Source organism: Centruroides vittatus, unplaced genomic scaffold (assembly GCF_030686945.1).
Source record: "Centruroides vittatus isolate TY-2023 unplaced genomic scaffold, ASM3068694v2 contig_918, whole genome shotgun sequence".
NCBI lineage: Eukaryota > Metazoa > Arthropoda > Arachnida > Scorpiones > Buthidae > Centruroides > Centruroides vittatus.
This window is the reverse complement of record NW_027122605.1, coordinates 1,014,904-1,027,300: the sequence shown is the minus strand read 5'-3', so window position 1 is coordinate 1,027,300 and position 12,397 is coordinate 1,014,904. Positions and strand designations below refer to the sequence as shown.

At 28.2% G+C, this 12,397-nt stretch overlaps 1 protein-coding gene across 3 annotated transcripts in view; it reads left to right on the top strand.

Moving 5' to 3' along the window:
• Positions 1 to 65: 65 nt before the first annotated feature.
• LOC136984375 (ubiquitin-protein ligase E3B) overlaps positions 66 to 12,397 on the top strand; it is a 74,812-nt gene continuing 62,480 nt past the window's right edge. For all 3 annotated transcript variants that reach the window (XM_067281339.1, XM_067281340.1, XM_067281341.1), the window contains exon 1: positions 66 to 192. The gene's annotated coding sequence lies outside the window, so the exon portion shown is untranslated. The remainder of the gene's footprint in view (positions 193 to 12,397) is intronic.

Sequence of the window (12,397 nt, the reverse complement as noted above, 5' to 3'; positions counted from 1 at the left end):
TATATCGATAAAATCCTTAAACGTGTTAATTACAACGTGTCACCTGTATTTATTTACTAGTTCCGATTTAAAGATGTCGGAAGGAAGTTCGAATGTTCCCAAGAAAAATGTGTTTTTCGAATGATATATTTTTTTTATTTGTACGCGTGAAATATATTAATTGAAAATTAATAGAATATATTCACATTTGTAGTGAGTAATTTCAAATTTATCTTTTTAAAAATATTATTTCTTATTAAATACGCCGCGATTCGTTTAATGCGACTCTGTTCGTTCATTTTGTTTACAAATTATTTATTACACGTTGTGGAGGGGGAGAGAGATGCTAATTCTTTTGTTATGCAAAATACTTATTATGTATGAAGATTGAGGCTGATAATTAATTTAATGTTTTATGTTATTAAATGTGATAAACTGCATTCGAGTTGTCATTTAGTTAAATGAATGTTACCGGTTGGTGATTGAAATGGCTTGAATTAATGATGTTTATATTGAAATGAATGTGGTTTTAATATAAAATTCACAAATTTCTCTGTAATTTCATTAAAAAAGATAATCTAGATCAAATTCTCATTTAACCGTTTCTTGGAATAACGTGTGTCTTTTTTGACATTTCGTACCTTTTCTTGAGAAGTTTCTGGACTGAATATAATTTGTTCGGTAGATGTTCGCCTAGGTAGCCCCAATGGCGGTATCGTGTTTAACACCTTAGCCCGCCTGACTATCCCGTAGAGTAGCCCGCTAGACCGTGGAGTACTTGACGTTATATAGTGTTAGGGGGTGTGGGGGCTCACCCCTACCTGGACGATAAGGTGTGAGTGATGGCAAGCACCAAGTGTGTGCCTATGTGCGAAGCATGGAGGATAGCGGGTAGACCGATATGTGTTAAAAACTGATCTTTACACAAAGAGTCAACAGTTGTGGGGTGGTGTGATTTATGTAAAAAATACGAAATAAAACATCGATTTTGCTAAAAAACTAGTGAAAACGACTGTCACTCCGATAATGGAGGAGCCACCATAGGGCTACCTAGGTGAACATTTACCTTTTGTTCTTTATTAATGTTAATGATGCCATTAATTAAGAACTCGTTCTTAGCTATTGGTTCTTTCTTTATTTGTGGCGGTCTGATATGGATACGTTGGTGGCTTTGCTGCCTTTGGAAAATACTCTGGTAATATTGCTTTGGCCTATATTATCGGTTGGATAATAATGGGTGATAAGAAACTACCATAATATAGATTGGGAATTTCAAACTTCAAAACTTCAAAATAAAAAATTGCATCTAAAATAGTACAGTAGAAACTGAGTTCTTTAGGATAAGCCTTAATCCTTTCCCTCTCCCCTGCGAAAGGATTTCAAAATATCCCTTCTTAGTGTACATTCTTGTGACGTATCCTATTAAAATGCAATAAACCAACATCTAAAATAGTATAATAGGAGCCAAGTTATTCACGGTATAATAAGGCTCTCTAAGCATATTTATTTGCTTGTTTTCTCCATGTTTTATCAACTGCATTGAAAGTAGTTCAGAGCATATAAACTTTTCAAAAGCCATCTAGAATTAGTACACCTTGCTGCCAATGATTTTTATAAAAATTTTTTTAAAAAGGGAGGTTTGTTAAATTTTTAGAAATCTCTGCCAGAAGAGAATTTTAAAAGTCTTAAAAATTTGCATTGGGGATGTTCTGTATTTTTGCTTTTATGTACCTTTATGAACTAACCTTTTCAAAAATGAAATATAAAAAATAAAGATATCATACATAACTGTTTGACAAATATCGAATTGGGTATATTACTTTTGTGGTACCCAAATATTAATATTGGGTACCACAAAAGTTAATCCAAATTTCAAAAAAGCAGTTGCAAGTGTTGGATTGATTTATGTTTATTGTTATTCAGAAATAAAATATCTTAATTTTTGATTTTATCTTTTGTACTTGGTTCTCAGAATTGTCTCATACAGCTCAAATGGCCCCTTCTCAAAAAAAGATTGGAGATCCCTGATATAGTTCTTGCACAGTTGTGTCATTTATAGTAGTATATGTCTGTTCAGTTTTAAACATTACCATGGTAGGTATTAAAGAAAAAACTATAATTTATGTGAAATTAAATGCACAAATCTCATACTTGCTGATCCAGAACCATAGATATCAAGTTACTTATGATGATAATTTCATTCACAAACTATTACAAAGTGATATCAATACTATATTGCTTTTGATTTTGTTTCTTATCTATATAAATAAAAACATAAATGTTTGTTTGTTCAAAATTTTAAATCTCTGAAAGTTCTTCACCGATTGCTTTGAAATTTTGACACAATGTTGCATTCGAATACGCGTGTGTTTTTATATACCTACTATTATAGTAGGACATCTATATAATAGTAGGTATATGAGAGGGACAGGATTAGGCTTACCGTGAATAACTTGGCTTCTATTATACTATTTTAGATGTGGTTTATTGCGTTTTAATAGGATACGTCACGAGAATGTACACTAAGAAGGGATTTTTTTGAAATCCTTCTGCAGGGAAGAGGGAAAGGATTAAGGCTTATCTTAAAGAACTCAGCTTCTACTGTACTATTTTAGATGCAATTTTTTATTTTTAATTGCATTTTAGTAGGGTACCACATGGGGATGAAAGAAATGTATTCCTTAACAATGGAAGTGTTAAGAGAAAGCAACGAGCAAGATTTACAGGTGCAGATGTGGTTTTTTGTGTTTTTACAGGAAATTGAACATATTTTTAGACCCATCTAAAAATTCTCTAATTAGTCTGGAAACGGGGAACTTAATTCTCGCATTCTGTAAAAATGGGTAAAATTGGCTATAATGTAATAATCTTAATCTTCACTATCGTTACTTTTTGCCCGAACAATGCCGGGCTTATCTGCTAGCACTAAATAAAAATAGTTCTTCAAAATCATGTTCATTTTTTTGTGAAATGTATTAAATAGTAATTTTTTTCTTGAAAAATTTGTATTTTATTTCTGCTAAGATTGATGATGTTTCTGTGATAGTTCCTCTCTGAAATGCATAATTCTTAGAAATTTGTAAAAAAATTGATCTGAATTATAATTTTTTTTATCAGTTTTGAAACTGATACAAATTTAGATCAATATTTATAAACTTCCCTTATCTCTAGTCTCTAGATTATAATAAAAGCAACTTAAATATAGGCAACTTTTCTAATTATTCAAACAAAAAATTTTTTCAAATATCATTACCTTTAATAGTGCTATATAGTGTTTTCTTATGAATTGTTTGATAACATTGCAGTTTATAATAGTGTAGTTATTTCATTTGTCAGCCAGCATTGTTTTGTAAATCTATTTATTTTTGTAACAAATTCTAACTTGTTTACTTTGAAGTGTGATAAAAAAAAAATTATGAGGAAATAGATTATAAAAAACATTTCCATTATTTGTCAACTTGATAAATGCATAGTTTTTATAAAGTATATTTTCTTTCAATGAAAAATTTATCATATTAAGATAAAGTTTCTTTCCAATAATTTCTTTTTATCAATTATTTGATAACATAATAGTTTTGAAATTCTTCACGAAATACGTCTATAATTTGAAATACTTCAGTAATTTGTGTATTTGTGTTCTAAACTTTTGTTAAATTTCTTGTATTAAAGCACATTAAGAAGCTATGAAAGTTATTCAGAGGAAAGGTCAAAAGTTCATAAGAAACTTGAAAAAATTGATGATAATAAAATATATAATGAAAAAGCAAGTGCTGTACATCATTTACTTGTACAAAATTCAAAATATATATTTCACAATTTTTTAGCCTTTGAGTAGTTGAATTTAACATTTTGTTTTTGTAAAAAGTACTGTACCAAAATTGGCTTTTAAGATGTATTAAAAAACTGATAGATACTTGTGTGTATCTAAGTGTCTTCCATTCAAACCTATTTCTAGGTACATTTGTGATGAGAGAGATATTTCATTTAAATGGATTGTGTTAAATGAGTATTACTTAGAATTATGAATATTTAATTGAGGTGGAGCATTAGTGATGCCTCTTCTATGAGGCTTACAGAATTGTGTTTGTTCTGAAAATCTGTTTGACTGATTTTGATTATACTTTGCCATTTTCCATTAATTGCAATGAGGAATACAAAAATGTAATAAAAAATGGGGATCCATCCATGACTTTGTTTTCAAAATATAAGGTCATAGCATGAGCTCATGTGACAGATATTGTATGAATCACATGACCTTCTTGTGTGATATTCCACAGTTGCCAGCACGTCTTCTATGGGCATATAGAATTGAGTTTGTTCTGAAAATCTAATGAGTTGATTTTGATAAAGCTTTGCCATTTTCCATTAATTTAATTGCAATGAGAAATCCAAAAATATAGTGAGGGTCCATTTAAATGTAAAAAATAGGAATTCATGACTTCATTTTCAATATACAAAGGTATTAAAGTGATAATGTCCATGCCTAACAGAATTTAGGCATAAGGATCAAAAACAAAAACAGCAATGCATTTGCCTAATGGAAAATAGGTGCAAAAAATGAACAAAAGACAAGAACAAAGCAATTGATGGCAGTTGTTTTATTCTTGGATCATCTCTCTCTACCCGATCAGTGCAAGGATTGCCTTTTTTTTGGGGGCAAGTGCAGGGATTGCTTTTTTCTTTCCAACTTTGCCTCAATTCTATCACGATATGACAAAGTCGCGCAATGTCCTAGTTAATTTAGAAGTATCTTATAATTAAATATTTCAGATATATTTCTCTCTTTTGTAATATTTTAAGATGCTTTTATTATATTAAAAAAACAATATACATAATAATAATAACAGATTAATTGATGATATTTTTTTCTTACAGTTTCTAAATTTGAATTTATATTAAATTGAATTTTAAGAGAATAATGTTTTTTATATGTAGTTTGTATAAAAATACTTTATTTAATTTTTAATTTTAATAAAAATTCATTTTGTCTGAAAAACAAAAGAAAACAATCTAATCAAATGACATTTGTTGTTTTGTTTAATATTATTAGGAATGAGATAGTTTTCTTTAATAAATATATCATTGATATGAAGTGGTAATTACAAAAAATAATATTTAATCAATATTTGTCATCAAAAACAAATCTTCAAAGTTAAAAGAAATTTGAATTAATATAATGTTTTCATAATTTTCATTGTCTATAATTTTCTCAATTCATTCAGGTCATATATTATCTTCATGACTTGGCTAAATTTATTTTGTGGCCGATACTTTGTATATGCAAAGGTAACTTCAAAGTATATTTAGACAAATAATAATCTATTTTTAAACTTATATTATTGAGTTTATTTATTCAAATTACTCAAATTATCTTTTAACATATACTTATTATTTAATTATTTATAAATTTTAAATTTAAACCTCTATTTCTGTTTTTTTTTATTTATTAAATTTTATATTCATTTAATATTCCAACAATTTGACAAGACCAACTTTTATTTTAAATTAAACTAATTCTTATCTTACCAATATAGCAAAAATTTTTTATTTACATTTCATAAATATTATGTTTTGTAATAATGATTTGCTATCATTTGTCATAAAATTTTTTCCTGTTAGCTGTTAAACTGTAAAGTATCTCTGTTTGCTCTTTGTAACTGGCCATTGTAATTGCATCTTTAAGCAAAACCATTTCCCTATTTAGTAGGTGTTGGATAGAGGGAAGGAGATGCTGCTTAAAGGATTTTTCCCTTCAAGCTGTAGTCTACCCTGCAGTGAGATTATCACTCCATACTTGGTGTTGGAATTCCTTTGAGCCAAAGTATAGATAGAAGCTGTTGCTTTTTCATATATTGGAGTCACTTTAAGAATGCTTTTGAGTGTAATTTCTAAACATCAAGATGATATTCAATACAATAAACCCATATACAATAAACCCATATATGTGTCCAAGAGGGTACTCAAACACAGATGTGATCTGTTATGATCAGATGCTTGTCTACTCCATTCATATTCAGATAGAAAAATTTAATTTATTTTAGAGAACTTACAAATCTCAGTCAGTAATGTGTGCAATCAGCCAATGCTGGACCTTGCAACTCTAGCCTTTTTTCTTCAAAATGGTAGCAAAGAAGGTTTAGTTAGTTAAAGGAACACAATTCCTTCTTTCCTCTCTCAGTGATTTCTGTTTAAGTTTACATGTTTTTTAACAAAATTGATTAAAAAAGTTTGTTTCAATGTAATTTTAAATTACCTAAAAAAGTTTCATTTAGTAGTGTTGTCATGTAAAAATACTCATAGTTATTATAGAGTTACTATTTCTTTTTCAATTTGTATCTCTGTGTTGTTATTTTATTTTTGTTTTTCATGTTCCAACTTACACAATGACCAAATTTTATATTAATTTAATATAAAAGAATGAATAAAATATGTATTAAGTAGTATAATATTTATACTTTTTAATTAATAAAAAAAATCTTTATTCTCTTTATTGATAACTATATTAAAAAATATTATTGACTTTAAATGCATAAAGAATAGAAAAATGCTGGACAGGTTGAACACTAAGTCATAAGTATAACAATAATATACAAATCTGGATGCTACTTTTGTAAAGTTTTAATTTTATTTATTTATTTATTCTACTCATATACTGTACAGGATGACTTCAATTAAAGTATTTCAGTTCAATGCTGTTTGGAGGGATATGTAATAATCTAAATTCGACAAAATTTTGTATGCTGACATTTCTGGACATTCAGGAGAGATTTCCACAGAAAAATAGTTCAGTTCTAAAACTCACCACTAAGGGACTTAAAGTAGTCTAACTCTTGAAGTGCACTTGCAGCATTGGCATTATTTTCATTACACAGCCTCAAAAAGGCTATATTTACTTTTATCATCTGAGGATACTGAACATTTAGAAACTGGAGAGTGCCATCTTGTGTTTATTTTTAATATGAATTTCACTCCGAGCATACTCAATTTGCTTGCAGTTTACAGAGTGAGCATTTGTTGTTTTAGTTTGACATTTGTTAACCAAACATTAATAAAATATTCTATTTCCTCAGTGATTTTTTTTTTATTGTAGTGATATATTTTCAGAATAGATACACTTTGAAGTTAATGGTTATGTCTAAAGGACCAGATGATGAATTCTGCATGAAACAAAGCTTACTATTAAAAATTTTCTCATTACAATTACTTTTTTTATTATAAAAGACGTAATTAGGTAATATAAATTAATACAATACAAATTTGTATTATTGTTGACCAATTTATTGAGAAATTTACTTTTGTGGCAGATAAAAACAACTCAAGCATTTAGCAATGTGATCAGATTTTCCTGTTAGATAGATTAAAGATAATTATGATAATTTTAATGTAAACTGTAAATTGTAACAAGCTACAAACTTGTTACAATGTAAACTAAAATATAACAAGCTGTTAAAGCTTGTTACAATAATTCTCATTAGAAATTCAGTGATAAATTGCCCTTCAAATACCAGAGTGATTGGCTGCATTCAGCAAACTCAACAGTTCCAGAGCGTTATTATTCTTCTGAATGCCCTCTATAGTTTCAGAACATGTTCGGTATTTGGACGTCACATTTAGTAGCATCTTTCATAAATGATGGCTATCTTCCTGTTCGAACACATATGTCACTCGTCGTTCAACAGATGTAACTATGTAACAGCTACTGATTGAAACACTTTTGCTCAGTTACAACTGTTGACTCTGCTAAATGCAGCCATTCAAAACACATTTCCTTTTAACTAGTCACTAGCACTCTATCATGTGACTGGATGATTAGATCTCAATCTACTGGATTTAAAAGTAATTGCAGCCAAGAAAAGTGAGTTCAGTTATGATCATGACCTCCTGATCTGCAGTATATGAATGGTATTATATAATCTCTCTATGCACCGGAACTTGTAATAATAAAATAAACCCTTCTAACCTTTTACCCGGTGTCGTTCTATTTTTAGAATCGTTCTATTTATGGTATTGAATGGTATTATGCTGAAATACCATTTTTTGAGATTTTTTTACCAAGAAATTGCCTATTGAAGTATGCATTATGTATAACACCACGAGTCTTATAGTCGTGAATTTTGAAACAAAACTTTTTCCACAAATCTTGCCCACATCTAGAAATGTCAATGTATAAAATTTGGTTGAGTTTGGACTGCTACTTGAACTGTTCCAGCATCATTGAATAAGAATACTAATTACAATCACCTGATATAAGTAATGCTGACAGACAAGTGATAAGCACTCCCATATTACAAATTGCTCTGGTAAAATCACAAAAAAGTAAATTTAAAAACATCAGAAAAGTAAAGTATAATAAATATAGAAAAATAATGAAATAAAGAAGAAATAGATATTGGATAATATGAATTATAGTCTTTTACAAGAATAGCAGTGATTACGGAAGAGTACCAATTACTGGGAATAAAATCAAATTGAGTAATGTTAAAAATGAAAAAGGATTGAAGAAGCATTAAGTAAAATATTGATTAAAAAATGGAAGGAATTAAGTTGGGGTTGTTACAAGAGAAGCTAATTTTGATATGGTTTGGTAAACAAAAGAAATTCCAGATGTATTAGATGAAATAAGAAAAAACGGGCTGAAAATTTGTTTTTAGAAATGATAAAATAAAAAGATTTTAAATTAAATAGAGTTAGATAACCTAATAAATAGGATTTAACAATTTGGAGGACTTATCACACCAAGGCCGACAGAAAGAAAGACCAGATCTTTTACAAAAAAGTTAGTCTTTAATAATCACATTTCAAATTTAGGCAAGGATGCATTTTGGGTACAAGGATCCTTCATCAGCTTACAAACATATGGCACCAACATAATGCTATAGTGTTATAATTATTATGTTAGTGCCATGTGTTTGTAAGCTGATGAGGGGTCCTTGTACCCAAAATGCATCCTTACCTAAATTTGAATGTGATTATTAAAGACTAACTTTTTTTGTAAAAGATCTGGTCTTTCTTTCTGTCGGCCTTGGTGTGATAAGTCCTCCAAATTGTTAAATCCTATTTATTTAGGTTATTTAACTCTATCTAATTTATAGTCGTGGGCTAAAAGCATCATTTATTATTAAAAAGATTTTAATTAAATATGCAATAAATTTATACTGGAAAGTTATTAAGTTATTCATTTTCTGATGATGTACAATATAAACATTACTGCTACTTAATTAAGTTCATAATGTATAGGCAATGTGTTAATTCATCAAGTTTTTGATCTAGTTTTATAAAAATACTTGTTCCATTTTCTATTGAACTCTCTACTGTTGAAATTTGATGTTTCTGAAAAATATTTTTAATATTATGTATTAAAATAGGATTATGAAATGATATTTATAATTTTAGAGTGGTGGATAAACTTTTTGATTTTGATTCAAATTTTAGACTTTAAAAATTTTTTAAAATGAGTCTAATGTAAAGTCAATGAAAAATAAAAATATAACAGCAGAAAAATATTGTTACATTAATATATTTTAATGTAAATTATGAAATACCGTATTTTACGGACTATAAGGCGCTACAGACTATAAGACGCACCTGAATTTTGGAAGCAATTTTTCGAAGAAAAAAGTGCGTCTTACAGTCCGTGAAATACTGTATATGTATTCATTTATTTGATCCAATATGTGATTTGATCATTGTGATTTGATCCAATATGCTGAATAAATCTTAAATAATTTCCTTTATCACTAAAATATTTATGATGATGATGTTTTTAGCCCTTGTTCAGAGTAAATAAAACATTTCAATATTTAATTTTATTTCTTATTAGCTAGTACGCTTTTAAAAGATTTTATTTGAAGAATTTTACAAAATTAAAATTTTGTGATAATTTTAAATATGAAGTAGTAGATAAAGTATTGCCTCACCCTCGTAAAGTTATAAGATTTACTACCATATCATGTGAAAATATTGTTATGAAGATGTTAAACAATGCATAGAATTATTTTCTATAGTATTGTGGTACTAAATTAACACAGAAAATGACAAAATAACGTACAAATTATTTATTGCATCACTTATTATATCACACCTTGATATGCAATAGTAATATATTGTAACTAGCAGGTAGGCCTGGCATTGCTCGGGCAAAAGTAATGATAGCGAAGATTAAGATTATTACGTTATAGTCAACCTTACCCGTTTTCACAACATCGGGTTTCAAACACTGTGCTTTTCAAACAATTCAGTTTATGAACAAAATTTTGAATGCCATATTTGCTGGGGTTGCTGTACAACAACTCGGTTGCTGAACAAGCTATTTGGCAAGAGCTGGCCACAGATTAGAGAGAGAGAGAGAGATGGTCAACTCTATATACTTCCAGTGTTAAAGAAAGTTGATGGCCTAATCAATTATCAATGGGATTACCGATTCAAAAGTTAGCAGCACTGAGATCATTTTGCATCATTTGATGCCACAAAACAAACCATCAATGACATTGTTATTCAAATTAGATTTCAATGCACATGTGGGTAAGATACTACTACCAAAGCCAGTTCTGGTAGGTATGCTATGCATGCAGATATGCAGGAGATCAAATTCCTAGGATGGCCAATAGTTGACTTTATTAAACTTTATTTGAATTGTATTTAGTATTATTTTAATGTAGTGGTCAGCAATGAAATAGACTGATACATAGGTACAAGGTTTTATATTTATGCTTAATTTTCATTATGAATGGGCCTTTATTTGCATATCATTAATCTTAAAGCATTACATACACCATTGTTTTAATTGTTGATGTAATCAAAGGGACAAATAGATGCACACAAACATTATTAATTTAAATATTCATTTAATAAAAATTCCTAGTGTATGAAGGGACTAAAGGAAGAAGGACACTTTCGTTCATAGGAAATTTTTGTAATTTTTCCAAGTTTAAATATTTGTGTTTAAATTAATTCTTATATACACATACATGTAGATCTATATTGTATTTATATACTAAATAAGAAAAATTCTTTAAATTAATTTCATTTTAAATTACAAATTTATTTTATGGCAACACTACAATATAACTTTGAACAAAGGTGCTTGTTAGCTACAGGATGGCTTGATTTGAATAAAATTAAAATAAATATATATCAAATATTTTTATGGATTGTTTTTTACCCTTGTCGACTGTATGAAACAGTCATAAAACATACCAGTAGGCTCTCATGTGTTGAGTTAGGTTATGAATTTACTTCTATAAGTAGCAGATATGTAATATCAATGGTGCAGCTTCTTTATATTGTTTAAAAATCAATTTCTTTAAAAAAAGATGTTTCTTTTTTTAAAGAAATTGATTTTTAAACAATATGAATTTATTCGCGATCAGCATTAAAAGGGGTGGCCAAATATCTGTAGCATGCAGGCCAATATCAGCCCTGATTACTACTATTTCTTGGTTCACATCACAATTGAATTTTCATCAAATTAATTTATAAAAACCACATTAATTGAGATTTATGTAAGATAAATGATATTCACGAATGTGTATAATGGTGTTTAACTCAAATTATTTAATTTATTAATTATTCAAAAATATATTAATATTTTATTTAATATTTATTATTGCTAGGTAGCCAGTTAACTGAAACTAAAAATAATAAAATAATAATTAAAACTCTGATTTTTACATTGAAACTGAAACTAAAATAAAAAATAAAATTAAAATTAATTAATTAAAATTCCAATTTAAATCAAAGCAATCAAAACAATATTTCAGAAGTGTAGATGAAGTACTTGTTATTGTTATCTGTCTTGATTGATTTGGTTATATTTCATCAAGGCAGAGTTGATTAGGATTATTTTTGGTTTTGTTCGTCAGTTCGAACCTGAGGATGATCTATGGAATAGATCGAAAACATTAGTTTTTTTAATTAAAATTCCTTCAGCAACTTATAAGGTGGTGGTTATTGGAGTATATATATTTTTGCTGAGTACGTTTATGTTCAATGTTGATTCTCTATTTATAGCAGGGTTTGTAGAGTGGTTTCAGTTTTTCTTGGTGGTGATGCCTGTAATATATTGCCTGTAATATTGCCTGTAATATATTTTTTAATATATAAATATGTATAATGGAGGTAGACATAAATATAGATGATAATATATAATATAATACATTATAATAATATATTGCATTTGTGGCATTTTTATGCATGAAATTTAACTAAAAAGGTAAGAAAGACTTTGTTTTGGGGGTCAGGAATAGATTAATCCATATTATATTGTTTCTTATGGGAAAATTTGTTTTGGTTTGAGAACAAATCTGTTTTTGAACAACTTTTAGGAACAAATTAAGTTTGAAAATTGAGGTTTGACTGTACTTTCTTTTGTATACTCATTCAAAACTTGACAATGAGAAATTTTTCTTATCATTTTTAA